The sequence below is a fragment of the Neoarius graeffei genome, chromosome 22 (genome assembly GCF_027579695.1).
Source record: "Neoarius graeffei isolate fNeoGra1 chromosome 22, fNeoGra1.pri, whole genome shotgun sequence".
In the NCBI taxonomy this organism is placed as follows: Eukaryota; Metazoa; Chordata; class Actinopteri; order Siluriformes; family Ariidae; genus Neoarius; species Neoarius graeffei.
The window spans coordinates 54,182,494-54,197,677 of record NC_083590.1 but is presented as its reverse complement, the minus strand read 5'-3'; the positions used below and the strand labels follow the sequence as shown (position 1 = coordinate 54,197,677).

Genomic DNA, 15,184 nt, shown 5'->3' with positions numbered 1-15,184 from the left:
AGGTAAGTAGACATTTTTGGGCTTTTTGTATGCCTCTTTGCGGTGGTTGCTAAGGTGCTACAGGTTTTAGTATCGGGTGTAAACAAACCATAGCCGCTCAATTCTCAATCCTCCCTGCTCTTCTCTTCCAGCATTAATAATAATAATAATAATAATAATAATATTTGTGGCAGCGGGGGCATGGCCAAGCAGCAATCTGTGAATGGAGGGCGGGGTCAGGGAAGGTAAGTGGCTAAGTCATTCCAACTGCTGTCAATTAGTGTGTGTGTGTGTGTGTGTGTGTTACAGGGATGGAGCATAAAAGGAGAGAGAGAGCAGAGAAAAGGAGCTCTCTCCCCGACCTCAACACATGAATGAGTGAAAGAGTGAGTGAAAGAAAGCTGAAAAGCAAGCTGAAGCTCAATAAAGTGTTTTGTGTAAATATCAACTCTCGCCTGCCGTGCTTCTGTGCTCCACCCACATCAGGAACTGTTACAGTGGTGCTGAAACCCGGGAGCACAGAAGGGAACCACCCCATGGAGTCCTCCCCATTCGAAGAGATCCTTGCCCTCGCTACCGCCCAGCAGAACCAGCATCAAGTGCTAATTACCCTCCGAGAGGAACAGGAGCAATGCTTCAAAGCCTTGATGCTGGCCCAGCAGGAAGATCGCCAGGCATTCCGGCACCTGCTCGCATCAGCAGGGCCGTCAGCCACCCCTGCTGCCACCCTCATGAAGATGGGACCGCAGAAGGATCCAGAAGCGTTCCTTGCTCTCTTTGAGCAAGCTGCCAAGGCGTGGGGGTGGCCGCTGGAGCAGCACGCGGCGTGCCCTCTCCCGCTCCTGACTGGCGAGGCGCAGCTTGCAGCACAGCAGCTCCCTGCTGACAGCCCACTGGTCTATGCTGACCTGAGGAAGGCCATCCTGCAGCGGCTCGGCTGCTCCCCGGAGCAACATTGCCAGCGCTTCTGGATGCTGGCACTGGAGGAGGTCAGCTGGCCGTTTGCATTTGGCCAGCAACTCCGGGACGCCTGCCAGTGGTGGCTGAGGGCGGAAGACTACGACGCCAACAAGATCATTGATCTCGTGGCACTGGAACAGTTTATCTCTTGACTTCCGGAAAGAATGGCGGAATGGGTCCAGTGTCACCGCCCGGCATCACTGGAGCGAGCTATCGAGCTGGTGGAGGACCATCTGGAGGCGGCTCCGACGGCAGGCAGACGAGGCGTCTCCCCTCGCTTCTCTTCTCTCTCTCTTTCTTACCCCCCATCTCTTGTCCCCCTCTCCACCCCATTCCCCTGCCACGGAGGCGGTGGCTGGCTCCTCCCCAGCTGGCCCATTGCACCCATAGTGTCCTCCCATCTCCCTCTTCTGTGTCTGTGTTGTCTCCCCCTCAGGTGAGTGACACCCCTAACACCAGTGCAGAGGGAAAGCCTGGGCTGGTGTGCTGGTGCGGTGGGGAATCGGAGCATCCCCAGAGTTCGAGCTCCGCAAGGGAGGTGGGTGCTGTAATCCGGATCCCCGACATGCCAGAAACTGCCCCCGATCGGGCTGGAACGTATCACATACCGGTGAGTATTCAAGGGGATACATATCACGCTTTGGTGGATTCCGGTTGTAATCAGACCTCAATTCACCAATGCCTGGTGCAAGGTGAGGCATTGGGGGGAGCACAAGCAGTGAAAGTGTTGTGTGTGCACGGGGATGTTCACCATTACCCTCTAGTGTCTGTCCATATTCTATTCCAGGGCCGAATGCATAGAATAAAGGCAGTGGTTAGTCCTCGTCTCATCCACTTGTTGATTTTGGGTACTGATTGGCCAGGGTTTAAAAACCTAATGGAATATTTAGACATAGTGGGTCCTGCAATAGTAGGTCACGGGAAGATTCTGGTGTGGCATTGACTGGAGAAGCTGTCACAGAGCCGTCTACGTCAACAACTCGTCAGAGTGAGGGACAGCCCGCTCCTCCTCCCTCTCTCGGGGAATCCCTTGGATATTTCCTGTTAGAGCAGTCGTGAGACGAGACTCTGTGGCATGCATTTGACCAAGTGAGAGTAATCGATGGTCAAACTCTTCAGCCAAGTGCGGCACTGACCTTCCCCTATTTTGCTATTATTAAAGATAGATAGATTGTACCGAGTGACGCAGGACACTCAAACTCATGAACGCCCCTGTTATTTGCAGCCCCTGTTATTTGCAGTACAAGAGGTCCCTCAAGCCTCCATGGGGTTTTCTTCCTTTGAATTATTATATGGGTGTAAACCGCGTGGCATTCTGGACATGCTACGGGAAAATTAGGAGGAGGGACCTTCACCTAGTAAAAATGAAATCCAGTACATTCTTGACCTGTGCGCAAAACTCCACACCCTCACGCACATAACCCAGGAGAATTTGCGGCAGACACAAGAACGTCAATGCCGGCTGTATGACAGGGGCACGCACCTTAGAGAGTTCACGCCGGGAGACAAAGTCCTTGTATTATTGCCCACGTCGAGTTCTAAATTAGTCGCCAAGTGGCAAGGGCCCTTCAAGGTCACATGGCGAGTCAGGGATGTCGACTATGAGGTGAAGCGAACGGATAGGGGCGGGGCACTGCAAATCTACCACCTCAACCTTTTAAAACGCTGGAATGAGGGGGTCCCCATGGCGTTGGCGTCAGTAGTCCCAGAGAAGGTGGAGCTGGGGCCGGACGTAAAAAAGATAATGTCTCGGACCACTCTGATCCCTTGTGGAGACCACCTCTCACCGGCCCAACTCACGGAGGTAGCCAAGTTGCAGAAGGAATTTTCCAACGTGTTCTTGCCCCTTCCTGGTCGTACCCACCTCATAGAACACCACATCTAAATGCCCCCAGGGGTGGTAGTGCGTAGCCGCCCTTACCGATTGCCCGAACACAAGAAAAAGGTGGTTCGGGATGAACTCAGGGCCATGCTCAAAATGGGCATAATTGAGGAGTCCCACAGTGACTGGAGCAGCCCAGTGGTCCTGGTTCCCAAGACCGACGGGTTGGTCCGGTTCTGTGTGGACTATAGAAAGGTCAACGCGGTGTCTAAATTTGACGCATACCCAATGCCTCGCATTGATGAGTTGCTTGATCGGTTAGGTGCTGCTCAGTTTTATTCAACACCAGATCTAACAAAGGGATATTGGCAGATCCCCTTGACTCCTCTATCCTGAGAGAAAATGGCCTTTTCCACACCGTTTGGTTTACATCAATTTGTCACGGTCCCTTTTGGGTTGTTTGGAGCGCCCGCTATGTTCCAGCGGCTTATGGACAGGGTCTTTTCTCCTCACGCTGCCTATGTGGCCGCCTATCTAGACGACATCCATAATTTACAGTCATGATTGGCCGCGACACTTGGAACACCTGAGGGCCGTTCTAAAATCGCTGAGGCGAGCGGGCCTCACAGCTAACCCGAAAAAGTGTGCGATTGGGTGGGTGGAAGTACGGTATCTGGGGTTCCACTTGGGCCATGGGCAGGTGCATCTCGAAATTAACAAGACCGCAGCGATTGCGGCCTGCCCGAGGCCCAAGGCCAAAAAGGAGGTGAGACGGTTCTTGGGGCTGGCTGGCTATTATCGTAGGTTTCTACCTAACTATTCGGACGTCACCAGCCCGCTAACTGATCTCACTAGAAAGGGGGCTCCAGATCCGGTCCAGTGGACGGAGCACTGCCAACAGGCCTTCTCTGAGGTAAAAGCTGCACTGTGTGGGGGGCCACTTTTACACCTCCCCGACTTCTCTCTCCCCTTTATTTTGCAGACTGATGCATTGGACAGAGGACTGGGGCTGTTTTGTCCCAGGAGGTGGAGGGCGAGGAGCGCCCTGTGCTGTACATCAGCCAGAAACTGTCGATGTGCGAGAGCAAGTACAGTACAATTGAGAAGGAGTGTCTCATCATCAAGTGGGCGGTCCTCGCCCTCCGATACTACCTGCTGGGGTGCCCTTTCACTCTCTGTTTGGACCATGCACCCCTCCAGTGGCTCCACCGCATGAAGGATGCCAATGTGCGGATCACCCGTTGGTATCTTGCACTCCAGCCATTTAAGTTCGAGGTGATCCACAGGCCGGGGGCGCAGATGGTGGTGGCAGACTTCCTGTCCTGTCGGGGGGGGGGGGGGGGGGGGGAGAGTCAGCTTCAGGCCGGATGGCTCCCCGGCCTGAGTCGGGCGGTGGGGGTATGTGGCAGCGGGAGCGTGGCCAAGCAGCAGTCTGTGAATGGAGAGCGGGGTCGGGAAAGGTAAGTGGCTAAGTCATTCCACCTGCTGTCAATTAGTGTGTGTGTGTGTGGGTGCGTGTGTGTGTGTGTGTGTGTTTGTTACAGGGATTTAGCATAAAAAGAGAGAGAGAGCAGAGAAAAGGAGCTCTTTCCCCGACCACAACGCATGAGTGAGTGAAAGAAAGCTGAAAAGCAAGCTAAAGCTCAATAAAGTGTTTTGTGTAAACATCAACTCTTGCCTGCCATGCGTCTGTGCTCCACCCACATCAAGAACTGTTACATTATTATTATTATCTGCATCACTTCAGTCGCTTTGAGGAATTTTGTACAGATCATAACCGCTAATAAACTCTAATTTCCACATATATTTGTCCTTTGCTTCTTTCTGACTTAGATTATCCAAGCAATCTGGAAGTAAATCTTTTTTAACTGTAGTTTTCTTCAAACTACAGACGTCTGATATGTTCAATATCACTTGTCTTCATTATGTAAACAAAGTTTGCTTGTCCCACAGGACAAGGGTAGCAGTAAGTGTGCTAACGTAAGTGTGACGTCAGTGCAAGGGTTCTATTGTGACATCCAGCATGATCGTCGATTACGATGCATATGACCACGTGTGTGTAGGGAATCCCCAATGAGTCAATATACAGGAATGCAAAAATTGATGATAGAGTGAGTAAAAAAAATATTGGCTAGCTGTATTGTTGACAATGGAAAGCTGATCTAACTCAGGCTGGCTACAGTGTTACTGTAGGGCACAGTAGATGCCACCAACATGCCAGTGACGTGCGGTGAGGTTTGTGGCTAGTGAGGCACTGACTTTTTCAAAATCAGATTTTCAAATATGCACCAAAATATTTGCCAAATACCGATTAGTTTCATATCTCATAGCAGCATTCTTTACATAAGGTACATTTGAAGGTAAATATTTTGCCAAGGAAGAATGAAAAATGAATGGCGGTTCAGTAGCCTACCTCCACAACACACCACGGTGGACCACACAGGCCACACAGCGGGTACCATACACAGAACAAACCACACAGCACCATGGCGGATGCCACAGACAAAAAACACACGAACCACGGTGCTACAGACAGAACAGGCCACACAGCACCATGGCCGGTGCCACATACATCCATCGCAAGGCACAGCATCACGGTGGATGCTCTGTCTCACGCACACACACACACACACAGGATTCGAACACTGGTCTTACCTTTACTTGTAAAGTTACTTGTAAAAGTTTTTAAAGCAATTTGGCTTTGAATGTGAGTAGCTGAGCATTCATGTTTCAGGAGGCTTCTTGGTAGGTTTTTTAAGTCACAAAATCCCATGTTAGTCCAGACATTGTCACTGGCTGAGAACAAGAGACAGGGATAACAGAAAAGGCGGTTTCTTGTAGCACAGCCACACAGCCAATCTTTTCGGTTGTACCACTCACTTTGAAACGATCGGGTTATCTTCTGCCCAGTCCTTTGAAGTAATTCCTTTAGCTCCGGCGTCGGCCGTCCATTCTTTATCACGTCCCGTTTTTCTTGAAAGTCCAACTTTGAGAAACCTTTCAGTTGAGCTATTACATCCTCCATTAATTTGTTGCAGTCAATCGGAACAAGCCAACAACAGTCCAAATTAAACTTTACGTGACGACGTAGAGAAGAAGCAACCACCAAACAAGAATAACTGAGTACGCCCTCTGCACTGCGGCAGAGCTACTGCCTGCCTCACCTCATGTCTTTTCAGTGCAGCTTTATGTCAAATTGTTAACACTAAATAAGTGATACACATATGTAGAAAACATTACATATTATAAGGAAAGTGAGGACATACAGTATTATACACGTCTACAATGTATAAAAAACATTTTAATACAGCATTATGTTGGTAGTAGGGGTGGGCAAAATTATCGATATGGCGATATATCGTGATACTTTGTCTTCCGATTCAATATCGATACTCAAAATTTGAATATCGATATTTTTTCAAATAATAAATCATGTTTCAGACGGGTTGTAAATCCAGTACGACTTCCGCACCTCCGCTCCGCAAGGTGTCGCTGTGCCGCTACCTCACTGCAAGGCACTCTTCGTCTTCTCTTTTTTTCCCGGTGGTTGCAGTGAGGAAAAAAAAACAAGCAAGCATGGCTGTTAATGTAAACCTAGAGACGCTGCCGACCTTTAAGGCAGATGTTTGGAGGCACTTTGGATTCCAAAGGAAAGGAGAAAAAAAAACAGTGAGCTGGACAAAGAGTACGCAGTTTGCAAAACCTGTTTCGCTCCAATTAGATATTCAGGTAACACAACAAACTTGCGAACTTACTTAGCACGACACCACCCCGACATATTAGCTCAGCCGGAGCCGCCGAAACCCGACCCGAAGCAAACTACACTGGACAGCGCCAAAGTCCTCCCGTCTACTTCAGTGATGTGTGACTTACTGTAACTGTGAACTTAATTTTGTCATTTAAGACCAAAGGCAAGAAGCTGCACTTTATCTTGCATTTTCAATTTTAGTGTGTGCGAGACACTGCATTTTATTTTGAGTATTTACTCAAAGTTCAGAAGAAACATGATTCACTGAGGTTTCAATTCAGTTTCAGTGTGTGGACGCTGACCCACACTGCACTTTGTTTCATAATTGTGCTCAGGGAGACTAAGATGCACACTGCACCTTTCAATGTGTTCCAGACAGTGTGTTGTTCCTGCAAATATGTTGTAACTTGCGCTTGTATAGTTACAATAAAATGGCATGGATAATTAGAATTACATTGTTTTGACTCAGTTTGTCCCATGAATTATCACTATCATCTGATGTACATACAACTCGGATTTTAAGATGCATAATGCATTTACATTTTTCAGTGAACTATGTAGAATATCGCAATATATCGCAGTATCGTATCGTGACTCAAGTATCGTGATGCGTATCGTATCGTGACTCAAGTATTGTGATGCGTATCGTATCGTGAGGTCCTTGGCAATACCCACCCCTAGTTGGTAGCATACACAGAGTAAGCAAAAGGCACGCGCTCAATCCAATTAACAAGGGATTGCGCAATCTGACGTGAGGCACGGCTTGGTGGTGCCTCACGTCGCTGCATATCCGCTGCAATTGAATAGGAAATAGGCAAATACGGTGATTTTGATCGCAAAAATGATTTAAATTATTTAAATCATACTGAAATGGCATATATAGCACAGATGATTGGACAAATCTTTATTGTTATCATTATTTACATTCATTACATCTCATGATGGCTGGGTGATGACCGGTGAGGCCCTGCCTCACCTGCCGCCCCTGACCGCACGTCACTGCAACATGGTCCCTCTAGCAGTGCTGCTGCAGCAGAGGTCAAACTTTCTGCTAAAATTTCTTCCCTTGGAGGCTTTTCATTGTCCCATAATGCCATACGGTAACTTGTTCTTAATGGTTATTTTTAGGGTCCTCCTAGAATTTTGCTTTTGGAGCTTTCGGGGAGGGCGGCACGGTGGTGTAGTGGTTAGCGCTGTCGCCTCACAGCAAGAAGGTCCTGGGTTCGAGCCCCGGGGCCGGCGAGGGCCTTTCTGTGTGGAGTTTGCATGTTCTCCCCGTGTCCACGTGGGTTTCCTCCGGGTGCTCCGGTTTCCCCCACAGTCCAAAGACATGCAGGTTAGGTTAACTGGTGACTCTAAATTGAGCGTAGGTGTGAATGTGAGTGTGAATGGTTGTCTGTGTCTATGTGTCAGCCCTGTGATGACCTGGCGACTTGTCCAGGGTGTACCCCGCCTTTCGCCCGTAGTCAGCTGGGATAGGCTCCAGCTTGCCTGCGACCCTGTAGAAGGATAAAGCGGCTAGAGATAATGAGATGAGATGAGATGAGCTTTCGGGGACAGAAAGGTTAAATAGGGGACCCTATTCCCCTGGGACCTTCTGTACAGCATGTCTCACCTTGGTAGTTTATCATCAGCTTTGGAAGGCAAGATACCAGGAGCTCCAAGATGCCAAAAGAAAGCACCAAGGTCTGAGAAGAAGAAAGAGAAGAAGATAGGGAATTGTGTTGTTTGACAGTGGTATTTAAATGCAATACAATGACATGTGGCCACTTTGGGACTCATCATGAGTGCACACATGCACAATAAAGAGGTTTGGTGTAGTCATGGAGCTTTGATTGGAATGTAATTGGAGAACAACTGATCATAACTCACAGTTTAGGGTTCACTCTGCCCAACCCCTCTCTCTCTCTCTCTGTCTTCCCTCCTTTCTTTGCCTTGTGTGCATTGACTTATTTGTTTTCTCTCTATGTCACTCATGTTCAGCGGAGCAATGCTGAGGAACAAGGTCTCTTACTGGGTTGCTGAGGAGAGAGAGAGAGAGAGAGATTGGAGGCTGTGTTTAAATCTACACTGGCAAAGGGCAGTGCAGGTGTCAGTGTTGGCTTTACATAGCTGACTAATAAATATGCTCTTATTTTCATTTAGCACACAATGCACTGCTTTTGAAGCATGTCTGTGTCTGGAGGAAATACCTTGACAGCAGGTTATAAGCACCAGGTGTTTAAAGAAACAATGAATGTCAGGAGATAGAGAGGAACGTGTCTTTATTTATTCTAAGCAGGACAGCTGAAGGAGAATGAGAGACAGGAGAGACTCACTGAGCAAGTGCTCTATCTCACCCGTGAATAGCAATAGCAGTGTGCAGGTCAGTGGAGCACAGGCCACTGATTGAGTCTGAACTACAGTGGATTCAGTAATAACACCGGCAAATAGAGGGGGGGAAGAAAATCAGAACAGAAATGTGGGCAGAGGAGAAGATGAACAAGGGCGAGAAGGGGCCAAGCATTGTTCAAGCAGACACACCAAGAATTGATCTTTGTTCTCAAATTCCAGTTCAAATTCAGTAAGTACTTAACAGTTTTGTTCTGTTCTTGCAAAGTCAGCCTCTTGCCTAATTTGTCTGCTGTATGAAGTACAAGAGTCAGAACAGTGCCGGTAAATCTTATCTGTCTGTTTCTTGGCTCAGGATCCACAAAGAATTGGGGAGGAAGCAGCTTGGACTGAAGCCTGTGGCCTATAAAGGATGACACTTGCTTTAGTAAAACAAGAAAAAGATCTACCAGAAGGTTCATAAGCGAACATAACAATGCTTTGGGTTTAGGCTCAGTTTTTTTAAGTGAGAGAGGGATTTTTGAGAAGCCTGGCCAAAGACAAGCAAGAAAAACTGAATAAATGGGAATCAAGAGTGCAAAAGAAAAAAAAATGCCTATAAAAATATAAAGGCAATTGAGTAGGGGATGTTAGAAGCTGTGCTTTGTATGGACAGAGCAAGAGGTGTCAGGGTTGAAGTGGTAAGGGCAAGCAAGAGAGGAGGGCACACAGAGAGTATGAGGTTGTTGTCAGGAGAAAGATATTGAGAGTAAAGGGTGAATAGAAAAGAAAAAAACCTGCTAAGTTAGCTCGACTCCTCTAATGAGCACACACAGTTGCGTTCTCTCTGCTGAGTTCTTGTGGATTTTTCCACACTCCCCCACCATCTACTCACTGGTTGGCTTGTAACCGGGGTGCCGCTAGAAATTTTGGGCCCTATGAAAGAATATAATATTGCCCCCCCCCCCCCCCCCCCCAAAGACCCTTACTTTATCCAGAGGAAGTGTTATTAGTGTAATTTTCTAACAAAAAACACACATGAATTCAAAAGTCTGAGTTTGTCAAACACCAGTAATGACCCACTGGATCCGAACGCCTCCACTGAGGTGATCACAGAAGACACAGACCTTGTTTATACCCTGATATTACTTTTCAGGCGGCACGGTGGTGTAGTGATTAACACTGTTGCCTCACAGTAAGAAGGTTCTGGGTTTGAGCCCGGTGGTTGATGGGGGCCTTTCTTTGCGGAGTTTGCATGTTCTCCCCGTGTCTGTGTGGGTTTCCTCGGGGTGCTTCTGCTTCCCCCACAGTCCAAAGATATGCAGGTTAGGCTTATTGGTGGCTCTAAATTGTCCATAGGTGTGAATGAGAGTATGAATGGTTGAGAGGAGAAAACCTCTATAATAATCCAGTAGAAGGAAACAGGAAACCACTACTGTAATATTCCCTAGACACTTTGATAGCTGAAGCCGTCAGAGCGGCCACGTCACTGTAGTGATATGCCAAAATGGATGGATGGATTATTTTTCACCACTAGGTGTCAGTATTTAGTTAGAGACCTACCCAGGCTGTAACTCGTAGATAAGTATAAACTTAGTGTAGGCTGGCCTTGCTCTCGCAAACACACTTCCAGATTCATCCTTAGGTCTCCTTCATGTACTGACTCATTATATGCAGTTAAATTTCTAGGTTGATGAATAACTATTTAACTGATAGATCACTGCAGGAAATTCACTGAGTGTTTTTTCTTTTCTTTTTTGGCTGCGCCAATTAAATAGAAAACACAGTAAATACAGTAATCAGCAATGCAGTGAGAAAAGCTCAAAATTCATCAACTTATTAAATAAAGATGTGAACAACAACAACAAATATAAATGTGAGCAATGGCAAAATATCTAAACATACAAAGAGGTCAAATGGTAGAGAATAAATCCCTCAACCTCAAATATTTAGGATCTCAATGTTCAACAGCGGGGCGGCACGGTGGTGTAGTGGTTAGCGCTGTCGCCTCACAGCAAGAAGGTCCGGGTTTGAGCCCCGGGGCCGGCGAGGGCCTTTCTGTGTGGAGTTTGCATGTTCTCCCCGTGTCCACGTGGGTTTCCTCCGGGTGCTCCGGTTTCCCCCACAGTCCAAAGACATGCAGGTTAGATTAACTGGTGACTCTAAATTGAGCGTAGGTGTGAGTGTGAATGGTTGTCTGTGTCTATGTGTCAGCCCTGTGATGACCTGGCGACTTGTCCAGGGTGTACCCTGCCTTTCGCCCGTAGTCAGCTGGGATAGGCTCCAGCTTGCCTGCGACCCTGTAGAACAGGATAAAGCGGCTAGAGATAATGAGATGAGATGTTCAACAGCCCCAAACGGGCTCGATAACCACTGTACATACAGTTTTAAAGTCACTTATGGGCTTTGTTGTGTAACAGAGGGGAACATTTTTTTAACACAATAATGAATTTTACATCAACAATTTGGTCATACCATGCTGCCTGCAAATGACTATATCAAAAACAGAAAAGGGTATTTCTTTCACATGCCAGTTAGGCCATTCTCATTTCAACACAGTGTTATTTTATTTACAGAGATTATGTTTATCACCAAGGATTCAAATGCCAAAAGACAAATGCCGAACCTTCTTGGTAGCAAAATTGATCAAATCTTTAAAGTCAAATGACTGAGTCAACTTGCTTTCAATTGAGAGGATTGCAAGATTATTCAACCTCTCCTGAGCCATTGTTGATCTCAGGCTTGAAGAGGGCCCTGGCTCGAAATTGTCCATAACCTTAACCATAAGGCACATACCGTAATTTAGAATCTGTCATATAATCGTACTAAAACAGTGTGTTGTGAGAACTGTGTATGTATTACTAACATTTGGATGGAATGAGCTGCATGCTTGGTCAGGATCATTAGTTGATCATAAAGGGAAACAAATATCTTAACCCTCTGGGGTCGAGAGCTTCTCCGGGGAAACTCGTCAGGTTTAGAATGAGTAGGTCATGTATATAGATTAATATCTTCACAAGTTTTTTATTATACAAGCATGCTAAACATATTGGCAAACTTTATACTTTACACTTTCCTATGTGGAAAGTGAAAGGAAAGTCAGTGAACAAATGTATAGACTACCTTTCTACGGAAAAAACTGTGTGACTAATTTTCAGCCCTTTTTCTCTCTCTCATCTTTCTGCTGCCTCACTTTATGTTTCTGGTAACCCAACTTCTTCATGATGGTGTCAATCTACTGATGGTTCACCATCAATTCTGCTTCTACCATGTGCAGCTAATGTTAGTGCTGGGTTGGAAAGCAACAAACCTAATGTGGTGTCATGCTCTGACTCTGCCTACGCAAGACTGTACCGTGTAATGAATAGGAAGAGGGATGAAATATAAAGATTATCTATTGTGGAAAATGGAAAACCAAACCAGAAGGTTGTTGTATTTGCTCATTCTAAGAGACAACATTTAAAAAAAAATTAAATTAACTTAAACACGGTAATAATATTAATATTGTCCTCTGAGGGCCCTTTGTTAATGTTGGGCCTTTAGAATCATCCTAACTTTCCCCCCCATCATGGCACTCCTGCATGTAACTGGTTCTGCTAATGTGGTTGAGTGATGAGTTTCCCTACTGTACTCTGTGCTGCTCACTGCTAAGCCTGCTAAGATAGTCAGATCCTCATGCCCCTTTTCCACCAAAGCAGTTCCAGGGCTGGTTCGGGGCCAGTGCTTAGTTTGGAACCGGGTTTTCTGTTTCCACTGAACAAATAACTGGCTCTGGGCCAGAAAAAACGGTTCCAGGCTAGCACCAACTCCTTGCTGGGCCAGAGGAAAGAACCGCCTACGTCGGGGGGGGGGGGCGGAGTTGTTAAGACCAACAACAATCGCAAGACCGTGAAAGGTCGCCATTTTTAAGCGACGAGAAGCAGCAGCTGTACAAACGCGAAATCATCCATTATTATTGTTGTTGTTGTTGTTGCTGCTGCTTCTTCTCCGTGTTGTTGTTGCTTCGATGTTCGCGCCAAGGTTTATGCAAACGCAGCGACGTAACTGACGTATACAGCGACGTAACTAATGTATACAGCGACGTAATGACATGGCTCCCCTTAACACCGCGAGCTATGGAAAAGCAAACTGGTTCTCAGCTGGCTTGCAAGTTGAACGAGTTGTGAACCAGTACCAGCACTGGCCCCGAACCAGCCATGGAACTGATTTGGTGGAAAACACAAAGCACTGGGGCTGGAGTCTGGTTTTCTTCCATTCACCCATTATTCCTCCACTCACCCATTATTCCTCCACTCTCCAAGTCTTCTACTAATTAGTGGGCCTGTGATTATTTGGCCTGTGGCATAACACCTAAGATGCTATTGTTTTCTCTTAGAGTAAACAATAGAGTCTCTTAGAGTTTTCTCTTGAAGTAGCACGCTACTTTAACTGGATTGCTTACACAATAGCATGGAATTGGTTGCAATACAGTCCCAAATCCACTGCCGTCCAGCCAAGTGACTCTATAGCTACAGACTACGAATGTGTCTGAAAAGTTTTAACCCCACCAAAACACACATTTTTCAGTTAGTTGTGATTAAAGAGCCATGCTTTAAAACTTGATCTCCTGAAAATGGGCACCAGCTATGTGCTCGCTGCCTCAGCATTGACCATCTTAAAGAGACTTAGGCCCTGTCCATGGCAACGGATACAATTGCTTATCGTTTAGGCCTGGCGTCCACACGGCACCGGCGTTTTGGGTGCCCAAAACGCAATCTTTTTGAGAACGGGTTCCAGAGTGGAAAGATCTGGCAACGTTGCCGTTGTGAAGTCGTCTGGATGAGTAGAACGGATTTGTTTATGATGACGTCACAACCACATGACTGTGAGAGCTTCACGCCGGGTAGAAGTGTAACGAATATCACCAGGATATCACTAGTGCTCAGTGCTTACAGAGCACTAGTGAGAGTGAAACACGAGCTTGGATATTATTATTATTATTATTATTATGTTCAGTGTTAGTTCACAGTAGTAATGCAAGAAGCAGAATAGTGACAGTAATAGTGAAGCAAAAACATGCAATTGTACAAACACTGCAGCTCTACAGCAAAATATTCATTTATGAAATGGTCTGATTCTTAACACCAGTAGTGCCAATGATCTTCTCATTGCGATGCGATGCGAGTTGTCAACAAATCCTATAACTTGGTTCATGAAACGCGCTTACAAAATATTTTCACTGTGAATATTTATTGTGTAATGGTGCAAAGTGAGAGAGAGAGAGAGAGAGAGAGACTCTGCCCTTAGGGCAGAGTCAATCCCGCCAGCAAAAATAGGGAAAAAAAGGAGCGATCTCACCTCTTCAGATGTTGGTTTAAGTCCGACAATACATTCCTCAAAAAGGGCGTAGAGGAGCAAATTAATCCATCAATGTGTAGCATTCAATTTATTCCGGACCATTAAAGACGCCGCCTTCCGTGTAGAATCATACGTCATCCTCGCCGCCATATTGGATAGGTCAAAGCGGAGAATAAAGATTCATGTGCTGCGTTTAACTGTACCAACAGGTTTACCGTCCAAACGAGATCACATGGGATTACCTTTCACAGGTGAGAAACAACAAATTAATCCATCAACGTGTAGCATTCAATTTATTCCGGACCATTAAAGACGCCGCCTTCCGCGTAGAATCATACGTCATCCTCGCCGCCATATTGGATAGGTCAAAGCGGAGACTAAAGATTAGCTGCGTTTAACTATACCAACAGGTTTGCCGTCCAAATGAGATCACATGGGATTACCTTTCACAGGTGAGACTGGAAAAATACTTTTCATTGTATTTGGTCATTATAATGTAATTTTACAAACAGATTTTCCTGACTTTGTGGCTAATATGAAGTCTCGCGCATAATAGTTTATGCGCATGCGTCCTTACTACTTCTATTGTTCTGGTGTCTCCAAAGGGACCGTCTTACAGCGCCCCTAGAGGTGTGGCATGTGTATTGCATTGTTTTCAGCAAGCGTTGCGTTGCCATATGGACCTGATATTTTACTGATCGTTGCCCATTTGGACGCGATATATTTTTAAATAACATCTCGTTGCCGTTGTCGTGTGGATGTAGCCTTAGAGTTTTCTCTTGAAGTAGCACGCTACTTTAACTGGATTGCTAACACAACAGCATGGAATTGGTTGCAATACAGTCCCAAATCCACTGCCGTCCAGCCAAGTGACTCTATAGCTACAGACTACGAATGTGTCTGAAAAGTTTTAACCCCACCAAAACACACACTTTTCAGTTAGTTGTGATTAAAAGAGCCATGCTTTAAAACTTGATCTCCTGAAAATGGGCACCAGCTATGTGCTCGCTGCCTCAGCATTGACCATC

General features: G+C 46.3%; 1 protein-coding gene across 1 annotated transcript in view; it reads left to right on the top strand.

The window, feature by feature from the left end:
• efna3a (ephrin-A3a) overlaps positions 1-15,184 on the top strand; it is a 291,952-nt gene that overhangs the window by 110,511 nt on the left and 166,257 nt on the right. The window lies entirely within an intron of this gene.